The sequence below is a fragment of the Arvicanthis niloticus genome, chromosome 6 (genome assembly GCF_011762505.2).
Source record: "Arvicanthis niloticus isolate mArvNil1 chromosome 6, mArvNil1.pat.X, whole genome shotgun sequence".
NCBI lineage: Eukaryota > Metazoa > Chordata > Mammalia > Rodentia > Muridae > Arvicanthis > Arvicanthis niloticus.
The window spans coordinates 69775643-69799780 of NC_047663.1; the positions used below are offsets into that span (position 1 = coordinate 69775643).

The 24138-nt window shown below is 45.5% G+C and overlaps 1 protein-coding gene across 1 annotated transcript in view; it reads right to left on the reverse strand.

Moving 5' to 3' along the window:
* Positions 1 to 24138, reverse strand: part of Col23a1 (collagen type XXIII alpha 1 chain) — a 288185-nt gene that overhangs the window by 261926 nt on the left and 2121 nt on the right. The window lies entirely within an intron of this gene.

Genomic DNA, 24138 nt, shown 5'->3' on the forward strand with positions numbered 1-24138 from the left:
GGCGGTGGCATTTTCCGGACCACTTTTTAAAAGGTCATTAAATTCTTCAGGTGGTTCTCTAATAAGAAGAAAAGCAATAATAAACACTGAATATTTCTGATGACTACTCAACAGGAGGCAGCAGGTCTCTGCTGTGTTACTCCACATTCAAACACAATAGGAAAAGCAACAGAGGTGGCTTCCTGCCAGGCAAGGGAAGCCACAGGGAGAGTGGATAAAAGAGGCCTTGGGGCAGGGATGGATTAAAACTGGCCCTTGCAGCAGCTCTCTGGGCTCCCAAGAGCTGTTCTCTCCTCACCCAGAAAGCTCCACAAACCCTCTATATCATAGCCTTGGATGTGGGAATTCTGGCCTAATTCACTATGACATTTTCCTTTCTTCCCTCCCGGGGGATCCTTGGCCTAGATAATTCGGTTCAGTAGAATTTAACAAAAGTCTTTATGCCTACCCAGCCCTGTGCTGGACATGAGAGAGAAGAAAAAGAAATACCACAGGGGATGATACGTGGCGGTGGTAACTCACAGGGACAGCTCTGGAGTGCTCACAGCCTGATTTGACTTCCTGGCAAATCTTTGGTTGCAGGGAATTGAACCCAGAACCTCCTACTGGCTAAGCACATGCTGTACCACTGAACTACCCAGCCATGGGACAATTTCTGTGGCCAGAATTAAAGTCATCCCAAGTGAGGAGATGCAAGCTTGGAAGAAGATAGGTTTAGAGAAAAGTGACTGGCCCACCATCTCATCCCCGATGAGCCAGGGCTTAAGTCCTGAAAAGATACAGAGGCATTAACTCTTCTTTTGGCATTCGGGTAGCAGCGGCAGTGATGGTGACGATGTGTGCGTGAGCTAGTTAGGTACTAAAAGCCAACAAAGCAAAGGTACTACTAATCTGTTAACTTGAGTTATATGGTGCATTTACCAGTATTGGGACTTCAGATTCAAACATAAAGACGCAAAATTAGGAACCGGAACGATGACTTAGTAGTTAAGAGTGCTGTTCGTACAGAGGGCTGACATTGGGCAACTCGCAACCACTTGTAACTCCAGCTCCAGGTGATCTGATGCCCTCTCTTCTTGCCTACACACACACACACACACACACACACACACACACACACACACACACACACACAATCTTTTTTAAAGGTGAAAAGTATTTTCTATCATCTATCTATCTATCTATCTATCTATCTATCTATCTATCTATCTATCTATCTTTTTGTAGTATTGGGTATGGCACCCAGACTTATGCTACGTACATGCCTTAGCACTGAAAGGGGCTTTCTCCAGCCTGAGAGGTAATTTTTAAGCATTGTGATGCAGGAAGAGAAAGGAGAACAGGGCAGGAGAGGGGGCAAGGTTCTATGCTTGGTCTAACAAAATCAAGCCTCTGAGCCTTCTATTGGGCCCGTTTTGTGCTTTCTTGTAAAACTCAGAGCTAGACACAAACCCTGCTATGTCAGTTTAGCACACTCCCCCAACACCTACCCCAGGCTTAATATCTGACCATTTCAGAATTCTGGTGGGGTTCTTTACTCTCCATCAGTCCCCAGATGATATCTGGTCACCATGGCCTGTCTTCAGCAGAAGTCCATTCCTGTCTGGAGAGTTTAATCAGACTTCCCCTCTGGTAATACTTGATCTACTGACTGCCTACCTTGGTCCTTGGCTATAAAATCCCACTTGCTATGATTTATTCAGAATTTATGCTGTCATCCAATGTTTTAACAAGGACTCCGCTGGGCAGTGGTGGCGCACGCCTTTAATCCCAGCACTTGGGAGGCAGAGGCAGGCGAATTTCTGAGTTCGAGGCCAGCCTGGTCTACAGAGTGAGTTCCAGGACAGCCAGGGCTACACAGAGAAACCCTGTCTTGAAAAACAAAACAAAACAAAAAACCCCAAAAACCAAACCAAAACAAGGACCCCTTATGTACATGTGTGTGCATGTGTATGTGTGTGCTGCACATATGTGTTCATGTATAGAAACCAGAGGACATTAGGTATCTTTGCTTTAATTTTCTCACTGAAACAGCATCTCAATATTTTGGTTAGACTGCCTGGCTGGGGAGCGATGGGGTTGAATGCTGAGGTAACAGATGTGGGTGTCCACACTAGGCTCTTACATGGGTGACGGAGATCCAGACTCAGGTCCTTGTGCTTAGATAGCAGCCACTTTATCCAATGGGTCATCTTACCAGACCCAAACCCCCTTTTCTTTAATAGTACCAAGTTCGGATTTCACAGACATGGAAGCCCAGCCAAGCCCAGCTAGCTGCCTCTGGCTGGAGCAGCCCAGGACCAACAGTTTGAATCTAAAACCTATTAAGAACACTTTTCATGGCCTGAAAAATATCTTCTACCTCACAATTTAAAATCATAAAAATAAATCTTTTTTATTTAAAGAATTGATCTGAACCTATAAAGTGAACAAGTAAAACAATAAATAAATAAATAAATAAATAAATAGGAAAAAAGAAAAGAATTGAGTATGGCAGAATCTATAGTCTCAGCCACTCCGCTGCTCTGGCATCTGAGGTAGAAGAGTTGTTTGAGTCCAGGAATTCCAGGTCAGACTGAACTACATAGTGGGACCCCAGTTCAAAGATAAAAAGAAAACAACAATAAAAGTGTACAAAAGTGATTTATTTCTGTGAAACATTGTAAATGAAGCCATAAAACATTTCTATCTTTTGGCTGAAAATTCCTACTCTAGGGAATTTTCTCCAAAATAATCCCCAAGAATAAAAATAAACCATGAAAGGATGTGTGTGTGTGTGTGTGTGTGTGTGTGTGTGTGTGTGTGTTGGGCAATGGCGATGGATTAGCGAAGGATCGAGAGTTCCCGATGAAACTGTTACAGTCAGGAGACAGCATTAGGAAGACAAGTATAACGAGGAATCAGGTTTATAATGTGACACACACACCATCCAAACAGAACCCAGTGAGGCTGCAGTGATGTGTTTCATGTTTTATTTTTGTGTGTGTGTGTGTGTTTTGTTTTTCAAGACAAGGTTTCTCTGTGTAGCCCTGGCTGTCCTGGGACTTACTTGGTAGACCAGGCTAACACAATCTCAGAGATCTGCCTGCCTCTGCCTGTTGAGTGCTGAGATTAAAGGCATGTGCTACCAGGCTCAGTCAATATTTTTTTTTTTTTTTTATTTTGAGGCAGAATCTCAGATAATTGAGGCCCCAAAGTTGCTGGGTAGCAGAAGATGACTGAACACCTCCAGCTCCTGCTTCCCAAGTGCTGGGATTACAAGTGTGTGCTATTATGTTCAATGGAGGACTTCTTATTTTTTAAAAACAAAGACAGATGTTCTGTCCTCTCCTGGACATTCCACTGCAGGATCCTGGTGTACAAATTCCATGAACAGCAGAGCAAAGGCCTACCTGGGACCACACAACACTGTTAAAAATTCTCTGCCCTCCTTCCTCCCTCAAGGAGAAAGGTGTACAGGCCCCATTGCTGCAACATCGCAGGTACAGCATTTCTCTACTGACTCAAACACCAAGCAGCTGCTGATGCTGATGGTGACAGCGAGTAGCGCTGAGTTATCATCACAACTAAAGATTTGTATGTGGCAGGCTCTGTGCCAACCACCTTCAACTCCCCTGGTCATACCCATTTACAGATGGCAAAATTGAGATGAGGAGGGAAGTGTCAGGTTTAGATACAAATCTTAGTATCAGCTCAATCTAAGCCAAAGCAGGATGACTTCTGCCTCTGAACAGTTTTCATGTCTCCCAAAAGCCAGGCCCTGAGACCTATGGGGCCAGTTCAGTTGATGAAATGCTTACTATGCAAACATGAGGACCTGAGTTCGAGTCCTAGCATCCATGTAAAAAACTAGGTGTTTGCAATTCCAATGCAGGAAAAGCAGAGACAGGTCAGTCCCCAGAGCTTGTTGGGAAGCCAGCCTAGCCAAATCAGTGGACCCAAGGACCCAATGAGTGTCTCAAAAAACAAGGTGGAGGGTGGAGTGCTTCTGAAGAATGACAGCTGAGATTGACCTCTGACCTCCATATACATGTGCATACATATGCATGCATACACACACATGTACCTGTATGCACACACATACACATGCACCTAAATATATATACACACATATCCCCAGAACCTATTCTGATAGAAATTGGGTCTATGTTTGAAAAACGTTGGCAGAGAGGAAGATACTGAGTCTGGGAGATCACCAGGACGCTGAGCCTGCCTGTATGAAACAGAAGTGAGCATATGACTATGTATTGGTCGAAAGCCTTAGGGGCCTGCACATCAGAGAACATGCACTTTAGTGGGCAGACACCAACTTATAACCAAAAGGCACCCAGGAAGTCAGAGACTCCCAAGACAGAATGCAGGGTATGACTGACTAACTCTATCAACACTACTCAGTGGTCCTCCTTTGTCTGCAGGGATTCATACAACATGTGGATGCCTAAAACTGCAAACAGTATCAAATCTTATAGAAATAATAGTTTTCTGCAACACATGATAAAGTTCACCAGATAGAAAAAGAGAAAGAGATTCATGGTCACTAAGAGTAAGATAGGTCAATTACAGCAATGTATTGTAACAAAGTGTCTTAGCAACACTGTGCTCTTTCAGGATATTGGATTCTGCTGCCTCACCATTCGTGTGATTCTGTATGGCATGATACATGGCCTACATGAGACAGCCAAGGAGAATGACACAGGCATTGTGACACAGAGTAAGGTTACTAATGACCTTCAGATGCTTTCTCAGGAGAACCATCGTGTGCTTTAGGCAACCCTAGGTCATCCAGCGATGAGAATACCAGGTGGGTAGCACAAACCATGTAGATGCTGTGGAGGAAGACGTGATTCATATCCCAGAATCAGTGGGATGGTGTGAGATTTCATCACGCTACCCAGAGTAGTGTGCAACGGAAAACTTATGAACTGTTTATTTCTCATTTATTTTGTATTCATTATGTTCAGACTGTCATTAGTCATGGCAACTTGAATCATGGAAAGCAAAACCATGGGGCAAGGAGAATTACTGTATGTTAGAACCTTGAAGAAGGTAGGAATGTGTCTGGGGCAGGCAACTTTTCAAAGCATAAGGTAAAGATGAAAGCAATTATACACAAACCATGTGCTCTAGTCAGTTAAGCTGTTTCTCACAGGACTTCTGATGAACAGCTCTGAAAGTACTTTACATGCATATTAGAGCTGAGAAAAGGACATTAACACAGGGTAATGAGACGCAGGTGTATTGCCATCCAAGAAGTAAGCTACGAGCAAGCAAAGCTAGAAGCCTGAATTCACTCCAGTTCGGAGCCAGAGCCATCACTGGGAGGGCGTGCCCATGCTGTGAGATAGTCACAGAGATCTGCTGAGGCTCCATCCCAGTAGTTAGTGAAGCCCTACTGAGCAGAAGTAGGTGAGGAAACTACCTGGGGTCTGGAAAAGAACCACTGTAAAGGACTTCAGGGAATGGCAGCCGGAGCACACTCAGGGAAGCAAAGGGCACTACGTACAGCAGTGGACTCCATGACACACTCTCCACAGTATGCCATACATCAGGCACCTGGAGGGTCCTGCCTCAGCAGGAGGGAACAATCAGTCTCAGGTTAGGTCATATGCCACACTGGCATATACAAGTGTTCCTGTAACATTGTAATGGCGGGAAAACATTCCTCTTATTTAGTGACATCATGATCACAGCACAGCACCTTACATGTGTTTGTGGGGAAACTGTTGAGAGCACGCCTACTGTGGCATACACAACACATGGCATCAAATGGCCACGTTGAACCACGGTCCTATGCCATCCACATCTGTATACCCTCCCATGTTGCCATGACAATGAATTCACTCTATTGGAAACTGCCCTACATTTTGTTTTGTTTTTTAGAGGTGATTTTTTCCTTGCTTGTTTTGAGACAGGCTCTTTCTAGGCTGGCCTTAAACCCTCAGTAGCTAAAGATGACCTTGAAGTAGCTAAGGATGACCTTGAACTCCCTATCTTTGTCTCTACCTCTCAAGAGCTGAAATCACTAACGTGAGCCTCGATGTTCAGTTTATGCAGTGTTGGGGGTTGTGCTTGGCAAGTACTCTTCAAACTGAGCCATGGACTCAGGATGGCTCAGCCAGTAAAGACACAGGCTGCCAAGCCTGACAACATGAGTTCATTCCTGGGACTCACATGGTAGAAGGAGAGAACTACCCCCAGCAAGTTGTCCTCTGGCCTCCATGTGTGTGCCATGGAACACGAGCCCCCCCCCCCCCCACACGGAGACCCCACAGAGATATACACACAGGCATGTACACACATAATACCTATACACATACTAAAATGTAATTCAAACCAACAACAACTGAGCATCACCCTCAGCCCTAAAGTTGCATCTTGAGCTGTGACAGCAAAGCTCCTGAAAATGTATAGAAATTTTAAAACTCCAACACTCAATAGAAATTACCACCAGGAAAATCGGGGCCAGGATGAGAAAAATCAATTAATCAAAACCCCACAATGGCTGCAGATGTTGGAATTAGCACACGAAGATGTAAAACAACTACTGCAACTGAGTGCATGTGTTCAAGAAGGGGAGCCACCAAGGACATGACAAAGACCCAAATTAGAATCCTGGAAGTGGAAAGGCCGTGTCTGAGATGAAGAACATGACGGAGGAATTAATGACAGATTCACTGCAGAAGCGAAGACCAGTGAACCAGGAGACAAAAGCATGCACAGTGAACAAAGAACTTTCTGAAAGTGGATAAAGAGAAAAGAGCAAGGGGACCATGGGGCTTCAGGAGGCCAACTACATGTTGTGGGAGCCACAGAAGGAGAAGAGAGTGGAAAGAAATAAGAAATACTTGAAGAGGCAATGTTCAAGGATGTTTTCTAACTTGATGAAAACTACAAATCTGGGCTGGAGAGATGCCTCAGCAGTTAAGAGCACTGACTGCTCTCCCAGAGGTCCTGAGTTCAATTCCCAGAAACCACATGGTGGCTCACAACCATCTGTAATGGGATCTGATGCCCTCTTCTGGTGTGTCTGAAGACAGCTACAGTGTACTCATATACATAAAATAAATCTTAAAACAAAAACAAAAGCCCTGCAAACCCATTTAAATCACAATAGAAAACAAACAATAAGCAATAAGAACAGTTAGCTGAAGGATGGCAAGGTGGCTCGGAAAGTAAAAGTGCTTTCTGAGCAAGCCTGACAACTGGAGTTTGATTCCTGGAATCCCTGGTGGAATAGAGAACCAGCTCCCAAGTTGTCCTCTGACCTCTGTAAGTTTAACATGACAGGCACACCTGCAGATCTCTCTTCCTTCCTCTACCTGGATCCCCCTCCCTTTCCTGCCCCCATTCTTCCCTCTTTCCCTCCCTCCCCCACCCCCCTCCTTCCTTCCTTCTCTTCCTCCCTTGCTCCCTCTCTCCCTCCAGCTAGGTGTGGTGACTCATATCTGTAATCCCAGAACGTGAGAGGGTGAGGCAGGAGGATTAGCAGTGAGTCACATCCTGTCTCAAAACAAACACAAATAAAAAAAAATTACAACAAGGTATGTTATAACCATACTGCCTAAAATCATTGATAAAGAGAAAAATCTTGAAAAGTATCCAGAAGTGGAAAAAAAATTAGACGTGGATATGGGAATTCTCACATGATGCTCTGAACAATTTGCTCGTTTTATAATCCTCGAGCCAGGTGTGGTAGGATACATCCAGAGTGCCAGCACTTGGGAGGCCAGAACATGAGCACCACTGTAAGTTCAAGTCCATTCCAGGATACATAGAAAGTCCTAGGCCAACCTGGTTTAAGGAGCGAGGTCTTGGCTGGACATGATGGCTCACGCCTCGAATCTCAGCACTATAGCAGGAAGATCACTGTGAGCTGGAAACCAGCTTGGGCTTCATGTGAGTTGAGGCTAGCCTGGGTGATGGTGTAAGATCCTATCTCAAAAACCAAAGCAAGGGCCAGCAAGTCTGGCTTATTAAGGATAGTTGTTTGCAGCCCAACTGGACAAGCCAAGTTCAGTCCCCAGGATCTACAAGGTGGAAAAAAAAAAAAAAAAAAAAAAAAAAAAAAAGACCCAACGCCTCCAAGTTGTCCTCTGACTTTAACATGCACATGTATGGTATGCATATGTATCCACATACATTATATACATACTAAATAAATGTTTCTTTTTTTTTAGAATGAAAACTAATCAAAAGTAACAGAAATTTAGTGATTCTTGATGGGCTGGCAGAAGGACAGGAAGAAGGAACGTCAAGAAAGCATGAAGAAATTTGGAGGGCAACAGCTACAGGCAAGAACTTGAGTCCCAAAGGTTGGAAAGGTTCCCAAAGCGTAAATGTATCTAAATGTATCAAATTCTCCCAAATGTGCAAATGTGTCTAAATGTATCAACTTGTACAATTTAACTAAGTAACAGTCCTTCTAGGTTAATCACAAATTAAGAAAAGCAACAATGAAAAAAATTCTACATCCCAATTGCCATAGGCTTGGGTGGCTTTGGAGGCAGAGGGCAGGTGTCCAGGGGTCAGTGAACATCTCATTGAACTTCAGATCCCACTCCAGGTAAAACCTCCCTGCAAAGGCAAACACTAACTAGAGAGCAGCTAGGCTGGCCCAGGCATTTGGCAGAGGCTGCCAGACTATTCTGGAAGGAATGTGGGTTTAATCAGTGACTCCCATCAGCTCGCTGAGTGACTCTCTTCCAAACCACATGAGCCGACAGATTTCCTGAGGACTACTCGTTCCCAAATGCATGCTAATGTATTGAAAGGGGTGGTCTACAAACAAAATCCAGTTCTTTGGGAAGCCTCCATTCACGTTCCTATTCATTCGCTTTGAAGGGCATGCATCATTTCCCATTGGCCTCACTGTGAGGGTTCTTCACATGGAGCTGACAGAAGAAATCCCTTCTGAGGCCCTCCTGCTGGATAGATGGTTTTTACCACAGCATTTGGCTGCTTGGAGAGACCCCTCAGGCTGCTGGGAGACAGAGAGGCTAAGCCTCCTCCACATGACAGTCAGGGTCTGCATAGTCCCTGTATAGCATTTGTCAGGCTCTGCCTAAATCACTAACCGTCAGCTTTCTGCTTCCAGCTCACATCAGCATCCTGTATCCAAGCAGGTGGATTGTAGGACAGCTATGATGTAGCTGAACAGAAAACTAGGCAGTTTACTTAAAACATTTTAATTTGGGGGAGATGGCTCAGGGGCATCACCCAAGAATAAAGATCTGGCTTTGATCCCTAAAACTCAAGAAAAGCCAGGTATAAAGGTGTAAGATTGCAATCCAGCACTGGGGTGGGTGTGAGGGAACAGGGTGTTTCTAAGGCTTGAGAGCCAGCTGGTCTAAACCTCACTGGTGAGCTCTAGGCTGAGGGGAAACCTTGTCTTAAAAAAAGGTGACAAGTTTGTGAGAAGGCTCAGTGGGAAAAGGTGATAACCCAAGTTCAATCCCTAGCTCTGGGTAGCCCAAAATCTAATTTTAATTAAAAAAAAAAAAAAGTAGAGCGTTTCTGAGGAAAAGAGCTGGTGTCAGTCTTGCTTACCCCCCTCCACCTGTATGCATATATGCACATATAAAATCATTGTAGGTTCCTTGTAAATCGATTACATGGTTCTGGAGTATAACCTCTGAAGACAACGTGTCATGTCACCATGCTTTGGGTCGACTGTGCCCTGTAGTTTCCTTTCCCAGGTCAAGCCTGAATATGACATCATAGGCTAAACAGCATCTCCACCAAGTTTCTACAACAATGTCCTGATCCCTAGTAGCTCAGAACACACCTGTGTTTGAGGACAGCATCTTAGAGAGTTAGTTAAGGTAAGAGAAGGTGAGACCCTGACCAAAGAGGTCAGTGTTCTAATAAGAAGAGGCTGAGACACAGACACACACAGAGGAAAGCTGACAGGCAGATACAGCATGTGCAAACCAAGAGTGGCCTCAGAAGGAGCCAACCCTGTCAACACGGTGATGCCAGACTTCTTGTCGCCAGAGTTGAGAGAAAATCCATTCCCGCAATTCAAGCCACCCAGCCCGTGATGCTTTGTCATGGCAGCTTAGCACAGTAATGCCAACCAGGTCTCACAGAACCCTCTCACCCCCATCCTTACTCTGTTCTTCTCTCAGACTGCCCACTAGAACTTATGAGGACTCAAAAGAGGAACGGTAAGAAGGCTGTGAGGACCAGCAAGCAGGGCCAAGTGGGTTTCTACGTCCTCTGGCTCTAGGGAATAGCTAGTGAGGTCCCCAAAAGGATTCTGAACTAGACACTAAGAGTTCTATAACCATAACTCCAGGTTAGCAAAGCGGGGGGGGGGGGGTTAAGGGGCCCAGGGCTTTGCTGCACACTGCTGGGTATACCTAAAGAGAGCTCACTGCATCCCCATAGAAACTCAGTGAGGCAAGTTCTGTAGCTCTTTTCCCAGGCCTAGAAAAAGCCACCTTTAATGTCGACAAAGTAGGCACAGAGTTCCCAGTGTAATGGACCTCTTGGGGAACCTGGGTAGAAAAACTTCTATCAAAGGGCACAGGTTAGATTGATCCCAAGTGGGCACATGTCAGTCACTCTGCTGGATTCCTCTGCAGCTCCCCCACATCGTGTGGGTACATGCAACTCTCAAACACTCCCATATATATACAAACTCTCACACCCATGCATGTGTGCCCTTGTGCATACATCCATGTGCACACATGCAGACATATGGCAATATTCACATGCAAGCATTTGCACACACATACACAGTCACACACATGCATGTGATCACATACAGGTATGCATACTCACACACCCTGGTGCATATACACACACTCAGGTATTCTCACACGGACACACATGCACACTCATGAGCACACCTGTACACATGATTGCTCCTTTATATCATGTCACACTCTCACATACGACTATCACACTGTGACCATCGGGCTGCCTTTTCTTGACTGCAACACAACTTAGATCTGAAGACAGGACATCAAGGATGCTACCAGACCTTTATCACACAAAAGGTAGTGGCGCAAATGAACAGACCGCAGCTTCTTTGTGGAGTGTTTTTCCCAGGAGGAGAACCAAACTTGAGTCAGTTTTATTCAAATTGTTTTTTTTTTTTTTAAGAAAAAAAAAACAGGCTACATTTTAATTGCTTTATGATTTGTTTCACATCTAAAAGTTGGAAATAAATTCCATTTTGGACATTCACACCGCCCATCTGAAAGCACCCCAGCCTTGGCCCTCTCGGCCCAGATTTCCTGGCTACATCAGGAAAATAAATTCTCTCATTTACAAATGTGAATTGAAGCAGATGTGTGAAGTCTCTGGTTCTCCAGGTTTATCACGAGTACAGAGCTGTGTTTGTGTTGCATTGTGTGATCCCAGAGCCAGGCCAGCTTATCAGTCAAATCAAGTGCTGTGCTCATCACAATGACAAATGCATAGTTATTCCCACTCGCACTTTAGCTTTTATTTTTTGGTCATAAATATGATTTTTTAACTTCATGGGAAGTCTCTTTTTTTGTACAAATGAAAAAAAAAAAAAAACCAGAAAAATAGGAGGTTAGTTCTGTGTTTGCTTTCACTTCATTACTAAGCAACACTTCTCAGTATAAAAGAATCACAGTGTTAAGGGAGTTTGTGTTGTATGTTGTTTTGTTTGGGGCATTTTGAGTCAAAGTCTCACTGTGAATTCATACACCTGAATCCATCAGCCCGAGAACTTGTCGCTATGCTGCCTCGGCTTCCTGAGTGCTAGAATTACAGGCGTGCACCACCATGCCCAGCTAAAGGATCATAAGGTCAGCTATGTAACCTTGAGACTCCTCTCCAGTTAGCCAAGCCAACAGGCCTATACAGCTATTCCTTCTAGGCTCAATAAAGAAAGCATTCTGGAAGGAAGAGTGCTCTTCCAGCGCTCACAATGCACAGAGCGCTTCCCACTTTACTCCCACGGAAACCATGCCAGGCAGGCGCTACAATCCCTGTTTAACAGATGGGCAAACTGAAGTTTAGAAAAAGTCAATTATCCAAAGTCACCCAGCTGGGAAATGGCAGAGCCGGGATGGGAACCTGGGTCTGCTTAAGACTAACGTTTTCCATACCGCCCCACACATCCATCACTTACAGATGTCCGAAGGGTTGTGCACACTGGCAGAGCAGGCTGCTATCCCTTCGCACTCAATGGTGGCTCTCCCCAAGGCCGGTTAGGGCTGGGAAAAGGGCACAGGGCAGGAAGTCTGGGGAATGGGTTCAGATGTACACCTTCAGAGGTTCCAATGTCACTGCTCCTCTGTGGGAGAGGTGATTCTTTCCTCATAGAATGAAAGGATCAAAGGCCACTGGAGATGCTAGTGAGAAGCTGGGGGCCATACGTGCAAAACTATCCACACAAGTGGACATATAAAGGGGCTATGGTGTAGCTTTGTGGTGGAGCGACTGTCCATGATGAGAGAAGCTAAAGTATCATCCCCAGCAGTGTGAGAAAATTGTGGGTTGTGATGGGGGAGGGGACTCAGCTGTCTTCCTGTAAAGCCACACACTGCCGTGACTTTCTTTAAACTCCATCTGCAAACCTATTTCTTTCAGTGGTTTGTGCTAGGTCCCAAAATATGTTTCTGGACATCATGAAAGGATGTTTTCTGAATACTTGTGTCAACAATTATAGATTAAAGCTGAGCTGGCAAGATGGTTCAGTGGTTAAAGGCACATGTAGGTGAGCCTTGCTACATGAATTTGAACCCAGATACTATGTAGCCAAAACCATGACCTACTTCCTGGGGGGAACCTCCCCTCCCCCAACTTCCTTAAGTTGTCCTCTGACATCCATGTATATCTCCTACACAAAATAAATAAGCATAAGAATAAAAATAAAGATTAATTCTGACCCTATACATAGGACAAGTAAGAACTAGAGGTTGTGTGTGGTCCCTGGAGAACTTCCCCAGACTGAGTTAACTTTTATCTGCATAATTGGAAGTCAAGCATAGACCAGCAGTGGTGGTGCATACCTTTAATCTTACCACTAAAGAGGCAGAGGAGGGTGGATCTCTGTGAGTTCAAGGTCACCCTGGTCTACAGAGTGAGTTCGAGGTCAGCCTAGTGTACAAATGAGTTCCAGGACAGTAAGGGTTACATAAAGAAACCCTGTTGTGAAAAGAAAAATAAAGAAAGAAAAAAGAAAAGGAAGGAAGAAGGAGGAAAAAAGGAAGGAAGGAAGGAAAGAAGGAAGGAAGGAAGAAGTTGAGTATGGAATAGGCCCTGATGCCTGGCACTGCCACATACCATTTTAAAAGATATGTCAGCCTGATTCTGGGAAGAACTCTATGGCCCTTTCCATCTCCCATTAACGGCCTTCTTTTGCTTTTAGTGGGGACAAACGCAAAATAAGGACACGAAACCAACTTTGCCCACCGTGAGACTGGAGGCAAGACTTCACAACAGAACACCAACCTCAGAGGATCATGGGAAAACTGCCATACTAAAACAAGGAGTGAGGAGAAAGCCCCATGCTTGCTCTGCTTTGCTGTCTGTTGCAGCATTAAAGCACTGACCAATACAACCTGGGGCAGGAAAGGTGTGATTTGGCTTACAAATAATCTGTCCAGCTAGCAGCATTGAGGGAGGTCAAGGCAGGGACTGGAGGAGGAGCCTGGAGATGGGGATAGAAGCAGAGGTCATTCGGGGACAGTTCTCACTGGCTTGCTCACCATGGCTGGCTCAGCCTGCTTCCTTGTACCACCTAGGACCACCACCCCAGACATAGGCCTTCCCACATCAGTCATGAATCAAGAAAATGCTCTAAGAACTTGCCTACAGGTCAGTCTGATGAAGGCTCAACCGAGACTCTCTCTTCTCAGGTGACTCTAGTTTGTGACAAGCGACAAAAACTGACCAGCACAGTGATAAAGTGTATGCCTGCCGCCCACAAGGCCCTAGCACTGAAATTAATGAAAGATTAATTAAAACAAAAATCTTTCAAAGCCTGAAGAACAGTTCTCCTCAAGTCACCCTACATCCCAAAGAATAACAAACGTGGACATACAGAATTTTCCCCACAGAAGCACACCCTGGCCTAGACCGACAATAACATGGAGGAGGCCTCACCCTACACATGTGTAGATGCAGATTTTTCTGGGCTACTATGTAGCCATTAGACATGACGACACAGTGGCTGGAGAGATGGCTCAGCGGTTAAGAGCACTGGTTGCTCTTCCAGAGGTCCTGAGCTCAATTTCCAGCAACCACATGGTAGCTCAGAATCACTTGGAACTCCAGTGCTAAAGCATCCAATGCCCTCTTCTGACCTCTGCAGGCTCTCCATGCACACAATGCATAGACACCCATGCAGGCAGAATACCCATACATGTACAATTAAAATAAAGGCTGAAAAAATGAATAACCACAAAGATCACATGTCATCTAGTAAAATGATCTCGATGTAAAGTTCAGAAACATAAAAGCAAGATATAAATGGTACGTGCTTTATTCTCTAAATGAGCTGAACTTCGGTCTCTCTGTGGAAGAGAATTGTGAGGGAGGGATTATACAAACAACACCAGCCCCTATCAGGGCGATGAGTGATCATTACCAGAAAGGTGGCCTGTTTTGAATCAAGACACGTTTCAGAGCCAGGTGCAATGACTTCATTTATAATGCCAGTGTTTGGGGGGTAGGGTGGAGCAGGTGTCCAAACCCAACCCAGGCTACATAGTGAGAGCCTGTCTCAAAAAAAAAAAAAAAAAAATGAAAGAAAAAAAATACCCCCTGGGAAGGGGCTGAGGTAGCTCAGTACTAGAATGGGTGACTACGGTTTGAGCACTGAGGAAAAGAAACAAAAGGAACAAAAGAGGCGTGTTTGGGGGAGGAGATAGCCACATGTGTGCAATTATTTCCTAATATGCTCAGCCCTCGTATCTGAAGTTCTGTATTTGCTGGTTCAAGAAACCATGGATTGAAAACGCTGGTCGAAGGGAGCAGCAGAATGGTGATTGCTGCACACACTGGGGTTCCATCTGACCCGCAGAACTCAGAACCATCTTGCTTGCTTTCTGTTGCTGTGATAAAATACCCCACGGAGAGGTAGCTTAAGGGTGAAAGGGTTTGTTTTCCTGTCAGGTGAGAGTCCATTCCTTTGGGGAAGTCAAGGCATCAGGAACTTAAACAGCTTGTCATATCCCATCCCCAGCCAAGGCTGGAGAGACATGAACCACACATGCTTTGTGCTCCACTGGCCTTCTCTACCCTACACAGCCCAGGGCCGCTAATCAAGGAACAGTGCCATCCACTTTCACGACAGATCTTTCCAAATCCATTAAGGCAATCAAGATAATCCCCTACAGACACGCCCAAAGGCCAGCCTGATCTAGCCAATCACTGAGCCTCTCTTCCCAGGGGATCTTAGGTTGTTGCATCAAGTTGGCAGTTAAACAAACCACCATGCCATGTAAAGGTGAAGGAGAGAACTGACTCCACAATGTTGTTCTCTGACTTCCACATGTACATGTGTCCACACACATGCATCATGAGCACACACAATAAATAACACGAGAGAAAGCTACAGCTGTACCAAATGGATACAGTTTTTTCTCTTGCTTTTAACCCTTAAACAATACATGATATCAACTACTTACATTGTATTAGGGGTTGTGAGGGATCTCGAGATGATCTGAAGGATGTATGAAGGTCATACACGAATACCACCCGCCTTACATGAAGAACTCCAGCAACAGGGCTTTTGGTTTCCAGGGGTTCTGAATCCCACAGGGACAGTGGGTGACTGAACCTATCGAGGTAGTATGAAGAGACAGAGTAGTGGCAAAAACCAGGGGACTAAGCACATGTCATCGTAAAAAGAGCAGGTCTGACCTTAGGGGCCTCAGTTCTCCAGACACCTGGCAGGACTTCGTGGAACAGGTAAAGAATATTTAGAGAAAAGAGCAGGAAGCTTGTGGAAACCTGAGATGAGGGACAGGCTTCTCTGAAAGTGGAGGATTGTCCCAGCTCTGCCAGGTCCTGAATGCGAAGGACAGTGGGAGTCAGCCTGGAATGTAGGTCGGTGGTAGGGCACTTGCTGAGAATGCACTGGCCTTGGGCTCAATCTTCAGTGCCACAAAACAAATGAAAACAGGCCAGTAGGAGCCAGGGCTTGGAGCTGACAAAGTAGGCCTGCTTGGCTGAACTCCAGGCAGGCTCCTGAAGTGCTGGCTAGACCCATAGACCATGTCCGGGTAAAACCCAACCTCTAGCAAAGAACCATGCTGTCAATGTAGCAAGGAGCTACTGACTTGGGAGTGGGGCCAGTTCCCTAGCTCTGCTGTGAGGCAGCTTTCTGGATATGGATAACATAAGCAGACATCTGCATACAGATAATGAATACAAAATAATGGGGGGCTGGAGAAATGATTCTCAGTTCAGAGCATGTACTACGCTTCCAGAGACCCAGGTTCAATTCCCAGCTCCCACATCAGATGGCTCACAATAACTCCAGTTCCTGGGGGATCCAACACCTCTGTCCTCTTCGGGCAGCTGCACCCATATGTGTACACCCACACAGAGACACACTTACATACACATAATTAAACATAAAATAAACTCTTAAAAAGGTAAGTTTGCCGGGCGATGGTGGTGCACGCCTTTAATCCCAGCACTCGGGAGGTAGAGGCAGGCGGATTTCTGAGTTCGAGGCCAGCCTGGTCTACAGAGTGAGTTCCAGGACAGCCAGGGCTACACAGAGAAACCCTGTCTCGAAAAACAAAAACAAAAACAAAACAAAAAGGTAAGTAAAGGGGGGCGGGCCGAGATACGGCTCAGATGTAAAGTGCTTGCTGCTCTTGCAGAAGACCAGTTCCCAGCACCCACACTAGGAAGTTCATAACATTTTGTAGCTCCAGAGGAGCCAGTACTCTCTTCTGGACTTTGTGAAATGCCCATAAACACATGTGCATACGAACCCCATACTCACAAATAAAAATAGAATAAATCTAAAAAGGACACATTTAGAAGACAAGGAAGAGGAAGAAGATGAAATAAATTAAATAAATTAATAATAATAATGATAGATAGTGCTTGTGATTTTTGATTATGGTTTCAGTCCATAGTCACACTGGCCTTGTTTTTAGCCTGTGGAGGCTCGGTATATCATGGAGGGGACAGTACAATGGGTAAGGCCCAGTCATAACATAAAGGCTTAGAAGAAAAAGAGAGAGACAGGAAGGGACAGATCCTAATGTCCTCTTCAAAGTGACCTAACTTTCCCTCTGACTAGGCTCCTTAAAGGTGCCAGCAGCTCCCAGTGGCACTACAGGGCAGTGACCAAGGCTTTGACAGATGGGCCTTGAGTGGGCACTCAAGATCGGACCTATGACATATAATAATGTCTGATCACCCTGGCCCGTACTCAGCAAAACTCCTGTCAGTCAGTTTGGTAAGAGCTCCTTTGCTGTGATGTTCCTTTCAGTCATTTTCCATTCATTCATTGCCTGCCTTCTGGCTCCTCAGCTCTAACCTGCTACTTCCCAGTGCTGGATTCAAGAGGCCAGTCTCTGCAAAATCCATTGTAGTGGCCTCTAACTGTCCATGATGACCTTGGTTAGAGGTGGCCTTGCTGCTCTCCAACAAGGGCTTGTGAGTTGTTCATTATGTCAAGCAAGAGTCATAGAATGGTTTCTCTGTGACAGAGTGCTTGGTCTCCAGCCAGGCTTCCCTCTCCTGCCCCATGTCTGTGGCCCGGCAAGGGCCCAAGTATTACCTCACATCCAGAGGACTGAGGGGCTTGCAGCTACCCTGGCCACACAGCAGAGGGCACGGATAGCCTCTTACAATATTACCTTGGGCATTTTCTTCTTCTAAACCTAGGCCTCCTGAAATTCCCATGACAGATAGTACCAGGTAAGACACCTCACCCATACTGGTCCCCAGTCTTCAGACTACTACCCAAAGATTCCTCAAGCAGGCCAGAGAGAAGCTGGGTCTCCCTCCTGCAAAGACAACACAGGCACAGGCACCTTCCCTAGGCTGAAACTCACACACAGGGAGCTGACAAGATGGCTCATCAGATAAAGGTGATTATCACCAAGCCTGATGACCTGAATTGGCTTCCCAGGGCCCACAAGAGGCAGAAAAGAATTGACTACCAAAAGTTATCTTCTGACTTTTACATATGCACTGTGGTATGTGCACAGACACATACACAAAGCACACATACTGAATGAATGAGTGAGTGAATGAATGAATGAAATAAAAAACCCTTTGTTTAAATTTCAAGACAACAAGGTTGACTGTTATAACAGAGCTCCATTCTCTCTCTCCAAATTATTCTTTGAGCCATCCTCTACCTCTCTAGTCTCTACTAAAGATGGCCTATACACATGGGTACCCACCTCCACCACCTCGAGTCTGGCTCACCAGAGAGGTGCCCAGCTGGGCTCAGTGTCTTGCACAAAAAATTCCATCTGTGAATACTGTTAATTCATAGTGGATTCTCATAGCCAATTAGGATATTTCTGTTAATACTGTTGCAGAAAAGAAACTCTAATGCTGTGAGTGTAGGTCTGAAGCTTCTAGAAGCTTCCTTGCCATCTTCTGAGGACATCCCTGAGAAATATGGAACTGATGTAAGTCCCAGATCAAGACACCTGCTGCTGTGCCTGAGCAAATATGTACTGCAACTTCTAGGATATTCAAACCATGAAACTTTTCAAAATCTGAGCTACCCCTCCTCAGTGGAGTATAGGAGGAGCTAAGGTGGGAGGAGGAGGAGAAGGAAGAGGAGGAGCTAAGAGAGAGACAGAATGAGAGAGGAAAACATGGAGACTGACGTTCACTTGTCTGTAGCAGTCAAAGGTAGTTAGTATATCTAGGTTGGGTATTGGGTTACACCCCTAATTGTAAGGGCATCTTGTTATTGATCATTACCAGATATATAAACCTTTGATTAATCTTTAAGCATTAGAATCTCACTTTTCTACCAGGCCTGCATGGTTGGCGGGATGGTCTGGGCAATGCCCAGCCTTGCAGAGACAGCGTGGAAGATTGACAGAGCCATCTCCCACACTGGCATCTCCTGGGTGGCAGGGCTGGTGTTTCTGGCTGGCCGTTTCCAGCTGTGGCACACACGTGGCCTCTGGCCATGTGGTTGACCTAGGCAGAGCCACCACAGCCTAGACAGTTGGCTTGGCTGGTGGCCATTTTTTAAAATAATGACTAAATAACAGTGGAGAGGGACTCTGCTAAATTGTTTGAAGGTACAGAACCCAAAAGATATAGAAAAGATGAGTTAAAGAAGACCATGCTAGCTTGGTATGGTGGCACACACTTGCAATCCCAGCACTTGGGAGGTGGAGGCAAAAAGATCAAGAATCCAAGGTCATCCTTGGCTACCTAGTGAGTGTAATGGCTAATATTGCCAACTTGCTAGGATTTTTCAAACACAGAAGGAATATGTGTCTCTGGATAAGTATGTAAAGAATTTTCTAGATTAGGTAAACCCAAAATGAAGGTAGCACCAGGCTGGAGTCCTGGAAAGAGAGGGGGGAAAGGAGAGAGATGGGGAGAGGGAAAGGTAGAGAGGGAAAGAGGGAGAGAGAAAGAGAGAGATAGAGAGATAGAGAGATAGAGAGATAGAGAGAGAAAGCTGAATACCAGAATTCATCTCTGCATCATGACTGCAGACTGCAGATGCAACATGATCAAATAAATAAATAAATACATAGCCATACTTGGTTAGGGTAAAAGAGACAGACACTGCCACAGAGAACATGACCTGCTCTGTTGCAGGATTCAAAGCACACATTGCAATGTTTGCAGAGGTATACAGCCTGGGGAACAGGGCTAGGAGAGGGGCAGAGCTGCCTGGGCACACTGAGCAGAGACAGGTGTAGCTCACGGGGTGGATCTCAGTGCTTAGATTGGCTGGGCCAGTTGCCTCGGCCTGCAGCTACTTCCATCTCAGCAGTGATGTGAAGCGATGTCACTCTCTGCAAATGCTGGAAACAGAGAGTTAAAGCTCCCCCAGCATGATAGTTCAGTTGAAGGTTAAAGACCTTCCCCCAAGATTTTATGTGTCCTAAGCTTGTTCCTCTATGTGGTCATGTTAAGAAATAAGGCTTTAATTCCAGAATTTGGGAGGCAGAGGCAGGCAGATCTCTGAGTTTAAGGCCAGCCTGGTCTACAGAGTGAGTTTCAGGACAGCCATAGCTACGCAGAAAAATCCTGTCTTGAGAAAAAAAAGAGGTGGGAACTAGTGAGAGTCCTTAGGTTGCTGGAGATGGGGCACTTGCACAGGATTAGGGTATTTCAATGGATCTCTGAATTAGTTCTTTTGGGAGAGAGAGTTGTTATAAGAACCCCTCTGTGCTCTGGCTTCTCTCTCTTTTGTTTTGGCTCTCCCATACCAGGTCTGACTTGGTATAATGTCATCAGGAGCCTCCACCAAAGCAAGAGCCATTCTATTTGGACTCTCTACCTCCCAAACTGTGACTCTATAAACCTTTTCTCTTTATAAATGACCAAACCTCTGACACTTTGTCGTGCTAACAGAAAGCAGATGAACACAACTACAAAGCATGAGAACGCACCAGGAAGAAGTCAAATGCCGTTGTGGTGTTTCCTTTAGTTCTGGTAAGACCTGCATGTGGGCAGCAGGGTCCCAAGAAGCAACACATTTGTCATTAGAGATAGGACCCAAGTGTTTGGGAACATGGGGTGGAAGGGGTGAGAAGCTAGCACACCATTGCTCCTGTGATCCAAAGTGGCAGGGCTATAGTTAGCACCTGGTTGACACCGCTGGCCACTCCAGCTTCCCACTCTCCCCAGTCCTCTTCCTTCCTAACAAAGCCTCAATTCTATTCCAGTGGCAACAAGCCCAGCCCCAGGGGATGAATCCAGATTGGCTGAAGCCCCCAAGTTGGCAGCTCATTACCCTCACCAGTAAAAGAGTGGCCATAGTCATGTGACCTAATTCTGGCTGACAGTCACAAGGGAATTCTGCTGAAGGAAGCTTCCAGTATTTCCCCTAGATTTAAATACTAGTAGGAAGCTCTCAGGAGCGTAACTCTTTCTTCTCAATCCCCTACCTTAGCTGTTTGGTGTCAAGGGAACTGCACATCAGGGCCCTGGAAAACAGGGAACTTCCAGCAGAATCTGGCGCCCAAGTGTCAACCATAAATTGTCCAAATCTGCTGTATTCCAAGCTTCTCTTACTATGCCAGACAATCCAATACTTCCGGTTAACAGTTCTCATGGTTAAATGGCCACATCAGACATTCCATTACCTGCCGTCAAAAGCACATCTACTCTCAAGCATGGTGTTGCATGCCCACAATCCCAGTACTGAGGGAGCTGACTCAGGAGAACTACAAATTTGAGGTCAGCCTAGGCTACATATGAATTTAAAGCCAGTCTGGACTACAGAGTGAGACCTTGTCTGACTATTGGTCTGTTTTTCATTATTATAATCAAATACTAGAGACAGACTATTTTATAAAGAAAAGAGGTTTTGCAGTTTTGTAGATTGAAAGTGCAAGATTGGGCAGCCTCTTTCTTTTCGCCTCTGGTCATGTCTTACTGGCAGATGGTAGGATGGCAGGGAGGGAGAAGAGAGAGAGGCAGAGGATGAGAGGGGGACTGAATCACAGCACAATCAGGAAGCCAGAACAGGATGGAGACCTATAATCTGAAAGCTGGCATGCCTAAGATTGACCTAAGGACTTCAGTTAGGCCCCACCACTTCTTAAAAGTCCATACCACCTCCCAGCATTGGCATCCTGACATCGAAGCTCCCAATGGACGAGCCTTGAGAGATACCTTGGTCCACACCACCAGGAGTGGCAGGGGCATCAGCTTGCTTACTTCTCATTACACATGCTGTTGGACCACTACGCTAGAAAAGGGAGGCTTTAGGAAACAAATTTGCAGAAGTCAGATGACAGCTTATAAAGATCAGGGCCAGGTCTCAAACTCCCTTCTTGGGGTGAGCACCACCACGTACAGCACCCCTCTTCCTGATCCCCTGGTAGCATCTAGTCGGCTTCCAGAGCGGCCTAGCGCCCTTTTAGGAGCTGACCTTGCCCGTCATCTTCAAAGTCAGCCTGGAAAGGACCAATTCAACAATTCTAAAGTGTCTTTGGAGAGAGCACCTCACACAGTTGGCTTCTTCTAAACATGTTGCTATTATTGTGACACTCTCCCAAATGGCAGCATTAAAAAAACGTTTTAAGGCGAGCACAAAAAGCAGAAAGAGAAAGTAAGTGTGCCAGGAAGTAATTGGAAGGAAACTTTTTTGGGGTGGGGGTTAGGAGCCAGGAAATGTCAAGAAAACAAATCAGAGCTGATTTATACGTCAATTCCAGGCATCTGTATTAACAGAGACCCCTACAGAGCAGCCCCGACAAGCTGGCTACCAGAGGGGCTCAGAAAGCCACACTGAATTCTGAATTTGACAGTAATGCAACCAATATACATAGGAAAGAGAAAACTTGAGTTTTACCCAACTCTCTGGGCTTTTCTTGTTTTCAAACTGATTGGTCCAGACAATGGAAGGCCAAGAGCCAACAATAAATCCATTCTAAGCTGGAAAGGGCCTCTGCTGAACACAACTGAATATTGCTTTAATCCTTTGCATTAAGTTTCTCACTGCAGTATGAAAGCTATGGGTTCTGAAGTCTCAGCTTCTGCAACACTGTAGCTGGAGGTGTAATTGCTGAGCGGGTGATTAATTGGGCAGTTACTTAAGGCACTTTCAGAGCAGAATAGGAGATGTTTGGTTTCACATGAATATTTTTAGATCCTACTAAAGATACTGCCTTTAATGGCTCTTGCTTAGAAATCTTGTTCTGACATTCTGAAAGTCACTTCTTTCCCATATGTACTGCAAGAAGGGGGTCCGTCGATCATCAGGAGAGAAGATGAATATTCCTTCTGTAGTTATGTTATCAGGCACATCAGCCAGCCCCCAGATAAACTGATGTCATGGTTCTGTTCCCAAGGGAACAGGGACAGTGGGTCCCCTATAAACAGTGGCTTTTGTTGACTCTTTTTCCCCCTTGATAATAAATTTGTGTGTGGTTGGCAAGAACTTCTTTTTCAAAAATTTGGACATGGTTTCTGCCTCAGATCCTCTACATGCGACTTTATTGGACAAAGAGCAAGTAGCAGGTTCTAGGATATACACAGCTGTTTCAGTGGTGACTTTAAAGGGGCTTCCCAGGGAGCAAAGCAAGAGAGGAAACACGCTGAGTGAAAAGATCCTTTCCCAAAGAGATGTTCAGTTTGCTAAGTATGTATCCCCCGTTCCTAATGGTTAGAGCAACTATCTACACACCTAGGTCAAGCCAGCTGTGGGTTCCTCATAAAGTGCCTCCTACCATCTCCTGTCTTGATCAGTTGTGCATTTCTCATCCAGAAACATTGAACAAGCAGCAGGAACCAAATGGCATCCAGGGAGAGTGTGGCCTTGTCACTAGGAATAGAGACACCTCCAGCAGACAAACAACCCTGAAGTGTTGGTGCTGGGTTGTCTCTGACTCTTCCAGGAAGGGAGAGGAGCCAGTCTACACTCCCAGCCCACAGTCTACACTCCAAGCACAAACAGGGCCTCAGACACGGATGCACAACCACCACACAGTGTGCTGAAGGGCACGGCAGATTCTCAATGGACAGACTTAGTAGGTCTCAGGGTCTGATTTTTTTTCTCCCTTTGCCTTTAAAGACAAAAGTAGAAAGGCAGCATTGAGTTCAGGGCTAGCCAGGGATACATAACAAGAAAGACTGTCTCAGTGAAGGGGGGAAAAAGAATGAGGTTGAGCATGGTGGCACATACTTATACTCTCAGCACTCTGGAGGCAGAGGCAGGGGAAGGGCTGCAAATTTGAGTCTCAGACATGCCAGGACTATAGAGCAAGACTCTATCTAAAAAATAAATTATTAATTGAAGAAAAAGAGAAGGAAGGGTGAAAATGAGAAGGAAAAGGATAAAAAGAAGAAGGGGGAAGAAAGAGAGAGGAAGAAGAGAAGAAGGAGGAAGGGAGAGGAAGAATAGAAGGAGGCAGATGTGAAAAGAGGAGAGAGGAAGTAAAGGAGGAAGAAGAGGGAGGGAAAAGCAGGAGGAAGGGGAAGAGACCATGGGACTAAAAAGCCAAGACCTGGGCTAGAGGT